The sequence below is a fragment of the Dryobates pubescens genome, chromosome 3 (assembly GCF_014839835.1).
Source record: "Dryobates pubescens isolate bDryPub1 chromosome 3, bDryPub1.pri, whole genome shotgun sequence".
Classification (NCBI taxonomy): domain Eukaryota; kingdom Metazoa; phylum Chordata; class Aves; order Piciformes; family Picidae; genus Dryobates; species Dryobates pubescens.
The window spans coordinates 30,731,300-30,746,028 of NC_071614.1; the positions used below are offsets into that span (position 1 = coordinate 30,731,300).

The 14,729-nt window shown below is 42.8% G+C and overlaps 1 protein-coding gene across 2 annotated transcripts in view; it reads left to right on the top strand.

The window, feature by feature from the left end:
• Positions 1–663: 663 nt before the first annotated feature.
• The window catches only part of KLHL29 (kelch like family member 29), a 413,696-nt gene continuing 399,630 nt past the window's right edge, over positions 664–14,729 (top strand). For both annotated transcript variants that reach the window (XM_054179897.1, XM_054179898.1), the window contains exon 1: positions 664–903. The gene's annotated coding sequence lies outside the window, so the exon portion shown is untranslated. The remainder of the gene's footprint in view (positions 904–14,729) is intronic.

The window sequence follows — 14,729 nt, forward strand, 5'->3', positions numbered from 1 at the left end:
CAGCACGCACAGATAAAAGATTATACAGAACAGAGAGACAGATGCAGATTTCCGTGCGTAAAATCTGTAGTGACCCCAAGCACGACGGGTATTTAAAAAAAAAAAAGGAAAAAAAAAAATATGAGAGACTAAAATAAGAGCGGTGTCGGGAGGTAATCGTACCAACGTATTCAAACACTCTAGTGGACTTCCAGAGGCTTTGGATCACGCCCCCCGAGAGAGATGATTTAATAAAGCAGGGTAATATTTCTTTTCAACTACACGCTACTTCGGAAGACAGCTGGGAGCGCGATGACCTTTTCGGAAACGCGCTGTCCCTCTGCGCGCCCTTGCCGCGTACCGAGGGGGAGCGCTAAGCTCACATCTCTGCGTTCCGGGGACGCACGGCGGAAGCTCCGCGCCAGCACCTGCCCACGCGGCGGGGACCACTCCACGGCGGTGCCAAACCTCCACCGGGCGCTCCCTTCGGGGCCCGGGCACCGGTGGCGGGGCCCTTGCAGCCTCCCGCGGGGGCGGCCGCGGGGCGTGGCGGCGCGGCGAACGAGGCGGGGCGGGCCGAGCTCCACCACCTCCCGCCGCCGCCGTGATTGGCCCGGCCCGCCCCTCGCCCCGGCGCCCAGGCCGCCTCCCTCCCTGGCTAAAGCGGGCAGTAGGTGAGGGGAAGGCAGCCAGACGGGAGCATGGTTGTGGCTTCGCAGCAGCCTCCGCCGCTGCGCTGCGCCCCCCTGCCCGGCCTTCAGCGCGGCTCCCGGTGCCCGCAGCCGCGCGGGGCTCTGCGTTAGCGGCGGGGGCTGCGATGCACAAGTCGCCGCCTCCCGCCGCCGCGCATCCTCACGCCGCCTGAGGACGCGGCCGCACACCCGCGCTGCCGGCCCAGGGCCGCCTGCGCCCCCGCGGAGGGAGGTAAGCGGCGCGGCGGCTGCGCGCCCGCGGAGCTCCCCGCCGCCGCTAGTCGTGCCGGGCATCGCCGGGCTGGCGGCTGCCCTGCGCCTGCGCTTGCTGTCCGCATTAAAAACTTCCTGCGTGCCTCCTGCTGCCTGGGGGGTGCTGTGCGGGGAGCCGGCGGGGGATAATCATGCTATTGTGAGGATTTTCTTTTTTATTTCCCAGTTGGTTTTTTTTTTCCCTCATTGTGTCTGCGTGGGGATCCCCACCCCCGCCGCGCACCCAGAACTTCAGGCGCTTGCCCGCGCCGCGGCGGGGAGCGGAGTCGGCCGTGCAATCCACCCGCACCCCTCCCCGGGGGTCGGCCGTGTCCCCGTGGATCCCCATCCTTCCCGGCGGCCGCTGTCCCGGCGGATCCTCCCTTCCCAGCCTCGTCCCGCAACCGCAGCCTCCCTCGAAACTGCTGGGGAATGGCTCGCCGCGCACCCCGGCGGGCAGCCTTCTTCCCAAATGCCTCCGTCAGCCCCGTCGTCTCCCTGTGCCCGCAATACATCTTCATTGCTTCCTCCTTTTTCTCTCCCTCCCCACGCGTGATGTGTACGAGGAACTTCTCGGCACAATACCGCTTCAATACATACAGATATTAAAACGCGCTTTGTACGCTTTCCCACGCCGTGCCCTGCCACGCCGGGTGACATTCTTCGCCGCTGTGATGTTTTGTTTGGCTGCTGCTGGGGTTTTCTGTTGATGCTTTTTCTCGCATGTGTGTTGTTTTCTTTTAACTTATCCTCGAGCCGAACTGCTGCCTGTGCCGTTTAGGAGCACAGAGGTGCATCCCTTGGGTACCTGTTTTAAGAAGGTCTCGCTTACCATAGGAAGGAAATGCTTCTTTTCTCTTTTCTCTCTCTCTCTCTTTTTTTTTTTTTTTTTGACATTGAGTGGCTGTGACTAGCTATCCTTGTAGTGCAAGCATGTAGGTCTGTGGTCCTCGGGATTTTTTACTCCAGGTCTCTTTGCCTCCCCGGAGGGGGAGAAAGGTCTGGAGGAAGGGAGTTCTGGGGATAGTGGTGTTTTTCCTCATACACTTCATAAATAGTGTGTGCTCGTAGTGTCATTTTCCCCTCTGGCATCATATACTAAATTGAAAATATTCCTAGAACACTGGAGATGTATTTATCTCCCCACCATGGCAAGAAAATAGGGACTGCTAGCCATGCAGTTGGCTGCTTGTCTTTTGTTTATTTTACGTGAAAATTGTTTAGAAAATACAGTATTCTTGCAGCTTGATTAAGGGAGACTTAGTCACTTTCCTGTCAGTGAAGGAGAAAGATGTGCATGTTTGCGGCAGGCTTATTTCTTGTAACAGGGTATTTCTGATAAATGAAGAAACTTTCCTTTTCCTGATATTCCTCAAAACAACTGAGCAAGTGTGCATGTTGGCACTTGTGAGTCTTTTGCACTGATTTAAACATTTGTCAGCCTCTCCTTTTGAGGTCAGTTTTGAGATCCTTAAAGACCAAACTACTGTAGCTTTAAGGTGACTGCAGATAACAGTATTACTGCCTCTTATAATTAGGAATCTGCTGAAACTTTAAATCCTACTTGATAGATATGATGATCTGTGTGAGAGAAGGAATAGTGTTCCAGCAAGCTTTATTTTTTTTTTTAACTATATTTTGTTTCTAAAAGAAAACAACAGTATACCTTTTCTTTTTCTTGTGTTCTGTTTTAAACTGCTAATGGCTTTATTTTTGTTTCCCAATGTGGAGGAAAGTAAAGTATAGTCATATTTTACACTGACATTTATCTGCATCAAGCTTTAGGTATGCTCAGGAGGTTGTTCAATCTTCTCTGAACAATGTACAGGATAGTTTTGTTTTTACAACCTATTCTTATTGTGTGTGTTTATGGAAGGTGTCTTCAAGATAAAATATGGGAGATATGCAAATTTAGTGAGCCATCCAGACTACAACTTAGCCAGCATATGTAAACTAAATCCTTCATTGCTGCATTTTATATTGATAGCTTTTTCCATAACATCTATTTTGGTATTTCCTAATAGAATCTGAGTAATGCCAATAGTATTTTAATTGAATATTGAAGTTCAGTGTATGAGTTACTACCTATCCTCAAACAGGAGAGTATTTTTCAACTTTTAAATAAATCATAAAAACATCCAGTCATGCCAAGTAGTTGTCTTGCAAGCAATGACCAGTAACACTTAATCTGGATGAATTTTTGTTCATGTTTGTTTAGCTTCCTGTAAGGGATCTTAAATGAACTCAGAAATACATACGGGGCTCTGTGTCTCAAACTGCCTGACTTTCCTGTGCTTGTTGTCTCTGGTAATTTATGAAATGCATACAATGTGCCAACCTTTCCCTTAACAACAAAACCTATGAGCAAATGTTCAGTGTGAATTATATTACTGAAATAAAATATTCTATAGTTGTCATGGTTACAAATAGAGGCAGGGTTACTGGTTTTCATCTGCATGCTGGGGAGGGGGAATCTAGTTTTGTCACTTTTTAATTACATTTCTAATGAGTGATGGTCATACTTCAAGTACCCAATATATTAGATACATGGCACAGTGAATTAGATTTTGTCAAAGTCTTGCTGAAACGAAACAAAGTGATGGTGTGAAGGAGCAAACCCTTTCTTATTCATCCGGTTTTTTTTCGAAGCAGAAATCTTGAGGGAAGAAAGTAACCACCTCTGGTTTGTCTCTTCTAGATTAGCATGCTGCCAGGGTTGCTGCTCTTCCTCTTCAAACAATAACAAAAAGTGTAATAGTCTCTATGTTGACTGGAAATCCTCTCAATGAAGGGAGGGGAAGACACAGCTCTAGAAATTAGGCATAATTTTTGGCATTTATTGTGCACCATATCTGGTGTTATCACTTTTAGTGCCTGTTTGTGAGCAAAATTCGTTATCGCCAGGTTTGCTGCACTCATCTCACCAGTGATACTGCTTTCTTCTCCCAGGTTGTTTCCCCTGGAGTCACTCCAGTTCGGCACTGTGCTAACAACCACCAGAATCAGCGCCTTAACTATTTGCAGCTGTTGGCGCTTGTCCCACTGCTGTTTCTCTGCTTCTCCATGCTCATCTGCAATTCAGTCTTGTCCATGCCTACTTGTTATCCTGACCTTTTAATTTAGTTCTGGAAACCAGTGGACCAAGTGCTTCTGAAGGACAGTAGAAAAAAATCAAGGAGGGATCAGGGGGGAGGGGAATAAATTAATATACAGCAAATTTTTTTTCCCTTTGATTCTTCTCTGTGTAGACACCTTTGTAGGCTATGGTGGAAATTCATACACAGCTTTAAGTGGGGAAAAGTATCCTTGTATCTGCAAATGAAGAGTTAAATTCTCAATCTGTGTTGTCTTGTTTAACCCTTGTTGGTTCTATTATATTGTTAGATTTACTTCTTTTTTTTTAATCTTAAAACTGATCTGGAGTTTTTTTGATGCCCTCTTAAGCTTTTGGAGTATCTTTAATATTTTGGTCAGGTTTTTTTGGGGGGTTTGTTTTTTTTTTTTTTTTTAGCATCCTTTCTTTCACTTTAGACCGAGCATAGCTACCCTGATTCTTGCAGTAGCTTGTCCACCACACCAATGCATTTGGAATTGCTGCCATAGACTATAGACCCAGGGAGCTTAAACACCACAAGGCCTGATCCTGAAGCTGATCTCTTTGCAGAGCATCAACTTTATTGTGCAGCACGGAGGTCTGCATTGTTTTCAGATCATTAATTCTTTGTGCTGTAGTTGAGGCTTTCAGCCAGCTAAAATATCAGCATGGGTTAGGGACTTCTTTGGTCTTTCTGCTTGCTTTTTTCATCCAGATCTTCCATTTTGCACTACTTGGCCTTGCAGGGTGCCAATTCAATAACCTTAAATATGATATAGTATCAGATTCTGTAATGTATTTGTGTATCTAATCACTTGATGTACTCATTTCTCCACAGAGGAAATACTGTATAAATACTTATATCCTAAAGCTTATAACCTTATGAAGTTAGTAACATTGCTTTGAATATACTTGTTGGTACCTGGAATCTTTATATTAACCCTTGCTCACATCTTTCTGTAATTTTCCCTTCCAGTTTTGTGTTAGCTTTACCCAGTGTGAGGATGGGTTTTTAGCATCCCTCTATGCAGTTAACCCTTTTCTATAAAGTCACTTTTAGGAAGATGGAGCTCCTATGCAATGGCTGAAGACTTGTCTTCTCAAGAAGTAACCTGCCAAAAGCAACTCCAAGTGCAAGGCTATATGAAATGTAAACAGCTTTGACATGTTTATGTCACTTACTTTTACATTGTTACTAGACGAACTCTTCCTCAGCTGTGAAGAAAGAAATTAAAAGCAAATAGATTAGAAATCTCTTGAAAATTTGACAGAAAGGCGTTCCCATGAAAGTTGAGGCACTTCACAGGATGTGAATGTGCTGTATACCTGTTCTGGTTAAACCAGAACTGAACAGACCTTATATGAGAGGTGCCCAAGAAACCTTCCTGGTGCTGTTATGCAGCCCGTTACCTCTGTGTGGTCTTGACCAGCTGGTAAATGACAGTAACTGAATTCCTAGTCACACCCTTACATAAATAACTTCATGTTGTGAATTAAAATATCTGGAAGGTGGGACCATTCTACTTGGTTTATATTTGCTGCTTTTTTAATCTGTGATGCTTAGGTCTAGGTTTTCAAACATCCTTGATTTGGATTTTTGCCCTAAATGACATTAACATCTGAAAACCACTTTTTTCTTGTCGTAAAATTCAGTTAATTTATAGTGCAGGCTTGCACTAGTAATGCTGATTCACTGAAGCAGGCTCTTTAAACTACAGAGAGTGACTTACTTTAAATTGATTTCTGCATTCCTTTTGTAGTGTTTTGTGGTGGTGGTTTGTTTTTTTTTTTTTTAATTCCTTGCCATCTATTACAATATAGTACATGACATGATACAAAGTTCTAGGACTTCTGTTCAGGTTTGGTCTGGCTTTCTGGAAGACATGAATGTACAGACTAAACTCTACATAAATTGAGGTAATACACAGTTTGGTGGAGAATTTGTAGGAACACGTTTTGGAACTCATCCAGTGCAGCAGTTTGCAAGAAAAAACTGCCACTGCTACCATTCCTTTGCAGTGTTGTTAATGAAAAACTGAAGTGAGCGTGCACTAGGACTGTTCTGGGGACTGCTGGTATAGCTGAGACAGATCTCTGTATGAGAAACTCTTCACAACCTGAGGCAGAATACAGAATTAACCAGGTTGGAAAAGACCTTTGAGATCATCAAGTCCAACCTATCACCCAACACCATCTAATCAATTAAACCATGGTACTAAGTGCCTCATCCAGTCTCTTTTTAAACACTTCCAGTGATGGTGACTCCACCGCCTCCCTGGGCAGCCCACTCCAATGACTCTTTCTGTGGAGAACTTCTTCCTAAACCTCCCCTGGGGCAGTTTGAGACTATGTCCTCATGTTCTGTCACAGGTTGCCTTGGAGAAGAGACCAATCCCCTTCTGGCTACAAGCATCCTTCAGGTAGTTGTAAAGAGCAATAAGGTCTCCCTTGAGCCTCTTCCTCTCCAGGAAGAGAGCTCCCTTAGATACTCCTCATAGGACTTGTGCTCAAGGCCTCTCCCCAGCCTCATTGCCTTTCTCTGGACACTTTCAAGCAACTCAACATCTTCTTTGAGGGGCCCAGAACTGGACATAGTACTCAAGGTGTGGCCTAACCAGTGCAGTGTACAGGGGCACAATGACCTCCCTGCTCCTGCTGGCCACACTGTTCCTGATGCAGGCCAGGATGCCATTGGTCCTCCTGGCTGCCTGGGCACACTGCAGGCTCATGTTCAGCCTACCATTGACCAGTACCCCCAGGTCCCTCTCTGCCTGGCCGCTCTCCACCCACTCTGACCCCAGCCTGTAGCACTGCATGGGGTTGTTGTGGCCAATGTGCAGAACTCGGCACTTGGATGTGTTAAATCTCATGCCCTTGGACTCTGCCCATCTATCCAGCCTGTCAAGGTCCCTCTGCAGAGCTCTCCTACCCTCTAACAGATCAACACCTGCCCACAGCTTGGTGTCATCTGCACACTTACTGAGGATGAACTCAATCTCCTCATCCAGATCATGAGTAAAGATATTGAACAGGATCTGCCCCAACAGTGATCCCTGGCGGACACTACAAGTGACTGGCTGCCAGCTGGATGTGGTGCCATTTACCACCACTCTCTGGGCCCAGTCCACCATCCAGTTCTTGACCCAGCTCAGAGTTCTGCTGTCCAAGCCATGGGCTGACAGCTTGGCCAGGAGTTTGCTGTGGGGGATGGTGTCAAAGGCCTTGCTGAAGTCCAGGCAGACTACATCCACAGCCTTCCCCACATCTACCAGGTGGGTCACCTGGTCATAGAAGGAGATCAGGCTGGTGAGGCAGGATTTGCCCTTCCTAAATCTGTGCTGGCTGGGCCTGATCCCTTGGCCATCCTGTAAGTGCTGTGTGATTGCACTCAAGATGACCTGTTCAATAGTCTTGCTTTGCACTGGGATCAGGCCTGGAATTCCCTGGCTCCTTCTCCTGGCCCTTCATGTGGAGGCAATAGTGGCGTCCTGTAGCAGGCCTCATAAACTCTAGACATGCTTAATTTTTTGAGCTGTGCTTTGCTCATACGCTTCTTGATAGTTTTAATCCTTGAGACTCCTTACCAGTTTTCACTGGTTTTTGTTGCTGTTTACAAACAAACAAACTAACCCACCCCAAAACCCACAGCAAACAAAAAAAGGCCATATCCAAACCAATAACAACAAGAAAACTCCAGTCAACAAAAAACTCCAAAGGAAAGAACACCCACCCCAAAAACATGATCTGCATGACAATGCAGACAGTAGAAATCCTGGATTTAATGTGTGATTTAAGAGATTTTGCTTCTGACACTTCTTAAAGTCCATGCTGATGAGCAATTAATATTTAAATCAGATAATTCTGCTCTGAGATACTCTTTGTCAGACCTTGTTGTAGGATTTTGGGTTTTGTCTGCAGAGGCAGTGTTGGTGGATTTGCAGCTTGCACTGTGCTGTAACTATTAAAAGAAGTTTCTCTTCTCAGTCTGAGGTGTATACGTACTGTTTTCCTGAATTGGAGGATGAAGAATTTAAATGCCATTAGTTTTTCTAGCCACAGATACACTCCAGATGAGGAGAGGGGAAAAAGTTCATGATGAGATAGAGTAACGTTGAAGTGAAGGTTGACTTGTAGCTTGTTGAACACCTGAATTCACTGAATGATTCCCAACATATTGTGTACTTCAAAAACTTCATTTTTAACTTTCTCTTGATTTTTATTGTCTCTTGCTTGCCAAGAGTGGAACAAAGCCAAATTGGAACACTTCATATTGCAAAGTATTGTTGGGTATATAAATGTCTGGAAAAAGATTTTGAAGCTGTATGAAATGCTACAGAATAACTAAACTCAAGCAATATTTTTCTGACCTTATTTCTTATCCCTCCATAAAGTTTGGGAAGGGTGGGGAGAAGTTGCTAATTCTGTATGAAATTTCTTTGGAGTGGGGGACAGAACATAAAACTACATGTTTATGTAGCATATAAAGTAATTCAGCTTTACCAGCTTATATACAGTGAAACAGGTCCTTCGTAGTGCCTACATTCTTAACTATTTCCTTAACATATTGGTAGCAGGATGGATCAGCAAAGCTCTTGAGCATGATCCTGTTGTTGCTTAGAGTATCAAGGCTAGGAACTCTGATAGTGGAAGTTGGTTCTTCTGATTTGGTAATGTTTTCCCCCTTCTGCCCTCTTTTGAGGGGCTTGTTTAGGTAAACCATGTTGGAAGTTATGAGGGAATATGTCAGAAGGGAAAAGATAGAAAAAGCCCTGCTCTCAAAAATTGTACAGGTGTTAGCAGTCCCTGGAATAGGTACAGATTTCTGGAAAGTAGGAATAAGTGGCTGCTTGATTAGATGACATTGGTTAAAGGTTCTCAAGAAGTAATGGAAGACTGATATAAGTAACTGCTTCAAATATGCAACTTTTCTTCCTTATCCTTCCTTCTCACTTGGAGATAGCAGATGCAACAAAGCTTATCCAGATGTTTGTTGTCATAACTGTTGAAAAGTGTAACTCTGCTTTTCTTGTCAGACAATGGGTTCCCTCCAGAACCATTATTTTACAAACAATTTGATAGGTTATATCTGAAAAGCCTCAATGCTACCATGGATGCTTTGCAGTCTATCCCATTTTGAGTAGAGAAATATGAGATACAGTGAAGATATTGTATGGTGAGAGCTTATGAAACACGCTGTACTTTCTTCCTTGAGCGAAACAAATGCACAGTTAATGCTTCCAGGTCATCTGTGACAGATTTGCTAATAAAGTGTAACATAAAATTCTAAATATACTGCACCGCCCTTTTAATGGTCTTTTTTGCTGATCACATGAAGAAGGTATATAATTTCAACAAAACTTGCTGTTTCAAGTGTATCTTCCCTTCCTTCTCTCCTTCACATTATTTCACATCTCTAAACATTGAGCATACCAATCAATATTCCATTAAGAGGAGAATTAACTTGGGAGAAGCTTGCATGTATTTGCATGTAGTAGCTTGTTTCTTCATCTGGGGCTTTGTGTTGCCTTTCTGCCATGCTTTTTTTTTTTTTAAGAGTACTCCAAATATTTGTGCAATTACTTCTAATAGTGAGGTTTGCCATGTCCCATCTTAATTCTGTCAATATGAATCGCTGTTGCAGCTCTCTGCAGTGCCCTGCTTGCAGGCAACATCACTCAAATGTTTGTAGCTAGCTTTTTTCTTCTGTTTTTACAATAGCTGGACATCAAGGTACTAGGCTTCAGATCAAATGTTGCTCTTGGTTACACACATGTAGTTAACAGAAATCAATGGTGCATAGGCACAAATGAAAGCTGGATTTGATCCTTTGAGTTAACTGTTCTCATTTATGCTGATACTAGCCTGGATTTTCGGTAGGCTAGATTGAATGCCTAATCTCAAATTCAGAAGTCATGAGGCTTTGGCTGTCCATACGAACATTTTGTTCCTTACAGTCCTTGTACAAGTCTGAAACTAAAACCCACCCTCTTGCTTTCTGAGCCTTAGGGATGTGAAAAAAATATAATGCAATTTGATTAAAAGCTGCCTGTGGTATGGAAGAGAGTGGGATGTGGCTGTGTGGAACCTTCTGGGGATCCTCTTGGTTTGTCCCAGTGTGTGAATTGTCAGAAGAGCTGCTGAACTGTGGATTAAATACTGATCTAGTGAACACCTGTGGAGCTGACATATTCCAGTATGCATCTGATGTTGTGTGGTGCTTCTGTACCCTGAGGAACAAATCACTTGTGCGATTCAGTGTGAAGGTTTTAAGGTCAAAGAAAGAGTCTGCAAATCTCAGGAGATTACAGCAACTCCAAAAGAGGGGGGTGACTGGTTGAAGAGTGGGCATGTTTTCTGGTGCCTGGTTTGTGTGGTCCTCCTGATGCTTCAGTACTCATTCTCCTCTTTCCTCTTTCAGTTCTGTATTGCATAAAATGGGCCAAATTTGTCCTTGGCCCAAATCTGCAGAGTTAAATGAAGTTGGTACTCTGAAAACCTTAGATAAAACCTTCTGCTTGGTTTTTTCAAGATTATCAAATCCCTAAAGTAAAGCCTATTTCCTGTTGTGTTTTTCTTTTTGGAAGAGAAGTGTGTAATTTCATGATTAAACTTCTGGGCAGTTCTAGTTCTACAACATCACCACCTCATCTCTCTGAACTAAATGGCAGTGGAAAGTTGTGGGCCATATTTGAGGTGTTATTTATAGGAGGAAAAAATACAGCATAGGAATGGTGTAGGAATTAAGGAAACAAAGGCTTGCTTGAAGTCTCTAAAATACAGGACTGACTTTAAAAGTGGTACTTGGATACAGAAATGCAGCCAAAGATGAAGAGAATTGTGGTTCACTTGCTGCCATAATACTCCTTATTTTGGTTTGTTTGTCTGTCTGAGATAGAAATTTTGAAAGCCTATTTGTGTGTGTGAGGAGGGATTGCTCTAGCTAAAAGATAAATTGCAGCAAGTTTTCCTTAAACTCACTGTTTCAATATCACACTTGAACAGTTCACAGCAGCATCCTTCAAGCCCTCTAAAAACTGTTCTTAACTGTTGCAACCACAATATTTCTCTAAGTTATTGAAGTATTGCATTTCAAGAATAATATGAGTAAAACAAAAAACCCAACACAAACAAATCCATCCCCAAAATCCCTGTGCTGTGCTGACTTCTTTATTGAGACAAGTTCATGCAGCTGCAGTCCTCTGATAGCAGAGGTAAGGTGATCTGGGCTGGAGAGCAGGAATGACACCTAGTTAAGTCAGGTTCAGAAGTTTAAATGTTAATTTATGATGGAAATGCAGGTGCAGCTTGAGCCCCGTCAGCTACTGCTTGAGGTGATGTTTAATCAGGGCATTAGGTACTTCTGTATTTTTCTCTGGAGAAGCCAGTGGACTGGTTAAGAGTTCTACTACATGTAACCTGAGTGGAAGTCCTAGTTGACCATTTGCTTCCTCCTGTTCTCAGGCTCTGCTGTTTATCATGCAGTTACTCATCTTTAGGAAAATGTGGACAGGCTCACATTTCCTCAAGGTACTACTAAAATGACATGGCATATAACAGCAGATTATATGTATTCTCCTGTCTAAATATAATATTGTCTTGTAAAATTGGAACATATCAGCTCTTAATTTTGAGTAGTCCTGTCGCCTCTCAATTTTTGCAATAACTATTTCTGAGTTTGCTTAAGAGAATAGCTGTGACCTCAACCCAAAAATACAACCCCCTTGTTTTTATATATTAGGATTATGAATTTGAAATCAAACTGTCCAGCCTTGAGTCATTTTATTGATTGGAAAGGTTTTGGTATCTTTCAAATGTTTCAACATCAAGATACCATCAAGGAAAGTGGGCAGGTTCTTTGTGTGTGGTGGTGGTTTGTGTATTGTTTTGGTGGTGTGTGTTTGTTTGGTTTTGCTTTCTCTGTACTTGTCAGGCATAGTAGCATAAATTTGTCTTTTATCATAAGTAGATAAAATATTTGTTGTAAGGGGGCAGGAGGGTGGAGGGGGAAATAGTGTAACTAACACATGTAAGCACTACTCTAAAAGCAAAGCTGCTTTTGAGAAAAGACTGTCAGGGTAAGATCCAAGAAATGTCAGTACTAATCTTACACAGATAATCTATTTTTAGGCAAGAATTTAGGAGCATGGGCAATGTGTGTATACATACTACATGCACAAATACACTATTTAATCTTTGCTTGCTGTGTCTAATAAGAGAAATGATTTACTGTAGATGCAATCAATGTAAGGCCTGGATATGCCTGCAAGAATGATGATTGTGAAGTAGTGATAGAGCTTTCACAGTTCAACAGCAAGTGACAGCATTGCTCTGTGAAGCCCTTGGCCACAGTCTTCAGAGCAAATTGTAAATGTAATTCTGAATCTCAGGGTGAGCTGTTGGCAAAGCGGAATAAATGAGGAATCTTTGAATCTTAAACGAAAAGTTTCTTTTAGCTGGTCTTTCAGCTAAAAGCCAGCTGTTAGCCAAGCCCGAAGCAGACTTGCCAATTGGTATGTGACCTGGCTGCCACTAGAGAGGGACGAAGCTCCATATAGAGTAGGGGTGTGTTACTTATAAAAGGACAGATTTGAAAGAAAGGAAGGGGTTTTAACAGGTTTGTTTTTCTTTGAGAAAAGAAAAGAAGAGGGTGAATGCTCAATCACACCATTGTTTATATCCTAAAACACCTTTGTGGGCAGTTTTGTTGGCCAGAAACATCTTTAAAAAGACAGAACTGCTTCACATTCTGTGTATTAATCAAACTTGCAAATATCCTTAGTGCCAAGCAACTGCAAATTGTACTGTGGAAGCTGGAAAGAAATTTCTAACCATCCAGATGAACAGAAAACATGCCACATCCTGTATGTAATGGAAGTGCAAATGATTCCTAAGGAGTTTGGAAAAGCAGTGAAGTTCTTCCATTTTCCTTCATGTGGTGTGACTGTTATATTCTGCCTATCTTTATTAAGCTGTTACTCTGAATCTTCTTCTGGCTGTGTTGGAGTCAGGCTTGCATTGCTCAATCTGCCTTGATGATTCTCCTTTTCTGGTTGGACTGTGTTGTCAGAGTCCAGTTTGCACACGTTCTCTAAAAAGCGGCAGGTGCACTCTGCTTTCAACTTGCTGAATTACCTCTTCTGTCATTTTATCTTAAACCTTCAGTTTTCTTCTTTTTCATACTGATCTTGTTTCAGATTAAAGTACCACCTACAGTCATTGAGCATTTTAGGACTGAAATATATCATGTTAACTTCATTTTATTTTTGATTCCCCCCCCCCCCCCCCATCCTTGCCTCTCTCATTTAGGCAATAAACTCCTTGGGGACGAAGGGTATTTTTTCATCAGTACAGTTAGGGTGTCCTTTTGTGTTCATACAGAACAAAAATGATTCATGAAATATGAAAATACTGCTCTTCTACACCTCTTTTTTCCTCCATTTTAGTCTATAAAGATTCTGGTGTGTTAAGGCGAAGCAAAACTTACTGCGTCTTTCCTTTTCTGTTTCTATAAATTGTTTTTGAGGAGGAAAATGTAAAATGAAAATTAAAATAACTTTGGAATTGGGGAATGCTTTAGGAATTTATTTTTTAAAAATTTCTAGATTGTTCCAATCTACAGATGCTTAGTAGAAAAACATAGACTTGCTAGTCAGGGGTATATCGGCCACTTCTGGTAAGCGAGTATGTGCTTTGTCTCCTTCCATTAAAAATGGTAATCCCAAGAATATATTGAAAGGTCTGAACTCTTTAGGAGGTGGTTGTTGCTGTAGAGGTCCACAGTCACGCCCACCAGAGGGCATTTTATCACCAATTTCTTAGGGAGAGTCATGAGTAAAGTAGTAAAAATTGGATGGAAAAGCAGCGTATGAAACATTGTACAGATAGCTTTTTTGTTTATATATAAATACATATGCTTATTTCCTTGCTGTATTTATATGTAAATAAGTAATGATGTCAGCTTGAATGGTTGGGTTTCCCCTCTGCTTCCTAAATACTTTCTAATTTTACATAGGGATAATCTGGAGGGGAAAAAAAATCTCTCCCACAGCTGGTATAGCCATTGGTTACCAGGAAACTGGCCTCCTTACCAAATAAGTGCAGCAGCTACACTGGATGCTTGCAGAGTGCTTGTATTCCCCCCCTTTCCAGGGCACACTGAAGCAGAGGCTGCTGTTCAGAAGCCCTACTCATTTAAGAGGCTGGAATTTGCAATTACACTTAATAACAAAGCTCCTGAATCTTAAGGAAACACTTGGCAGCCGGGGAAGTGTACATCTGCCAGATGGACCTGATGTCTTGCTTTTGGCAGCAGTTAATGCTAAGGCATGATATGCAGAACACAAGAATGACAGCTAGGAAATGAATTTTTATTTTAAAAACTGTATTTTGGTTTTAGTTTTGTTGTTTGCATGTGGTGGTGGGGGTTTTTGTTGGTTTTTTTTTTCTTCTTCATCCCTCCTCTTTTATGAAATAAAGCATGTGCAGATGGGAAGGGAAAAATTCCACTTTGGAAAATACATTCTCTTAGCCCTTGTCAGGGTGCTTCCTTATAGAGTTGACATCTGTGCTGAAGGTTGGACTGCCCCAGTTCAGATGTGTGACCTTCACCAGCCTGCTACAGCACACATAATATGATTAATTCCCTTAGTTCCCTGTGGACAAATATATTCACTCCACCAGAGCCCCCATGACTTGTTTGCAACCTCAGCAGA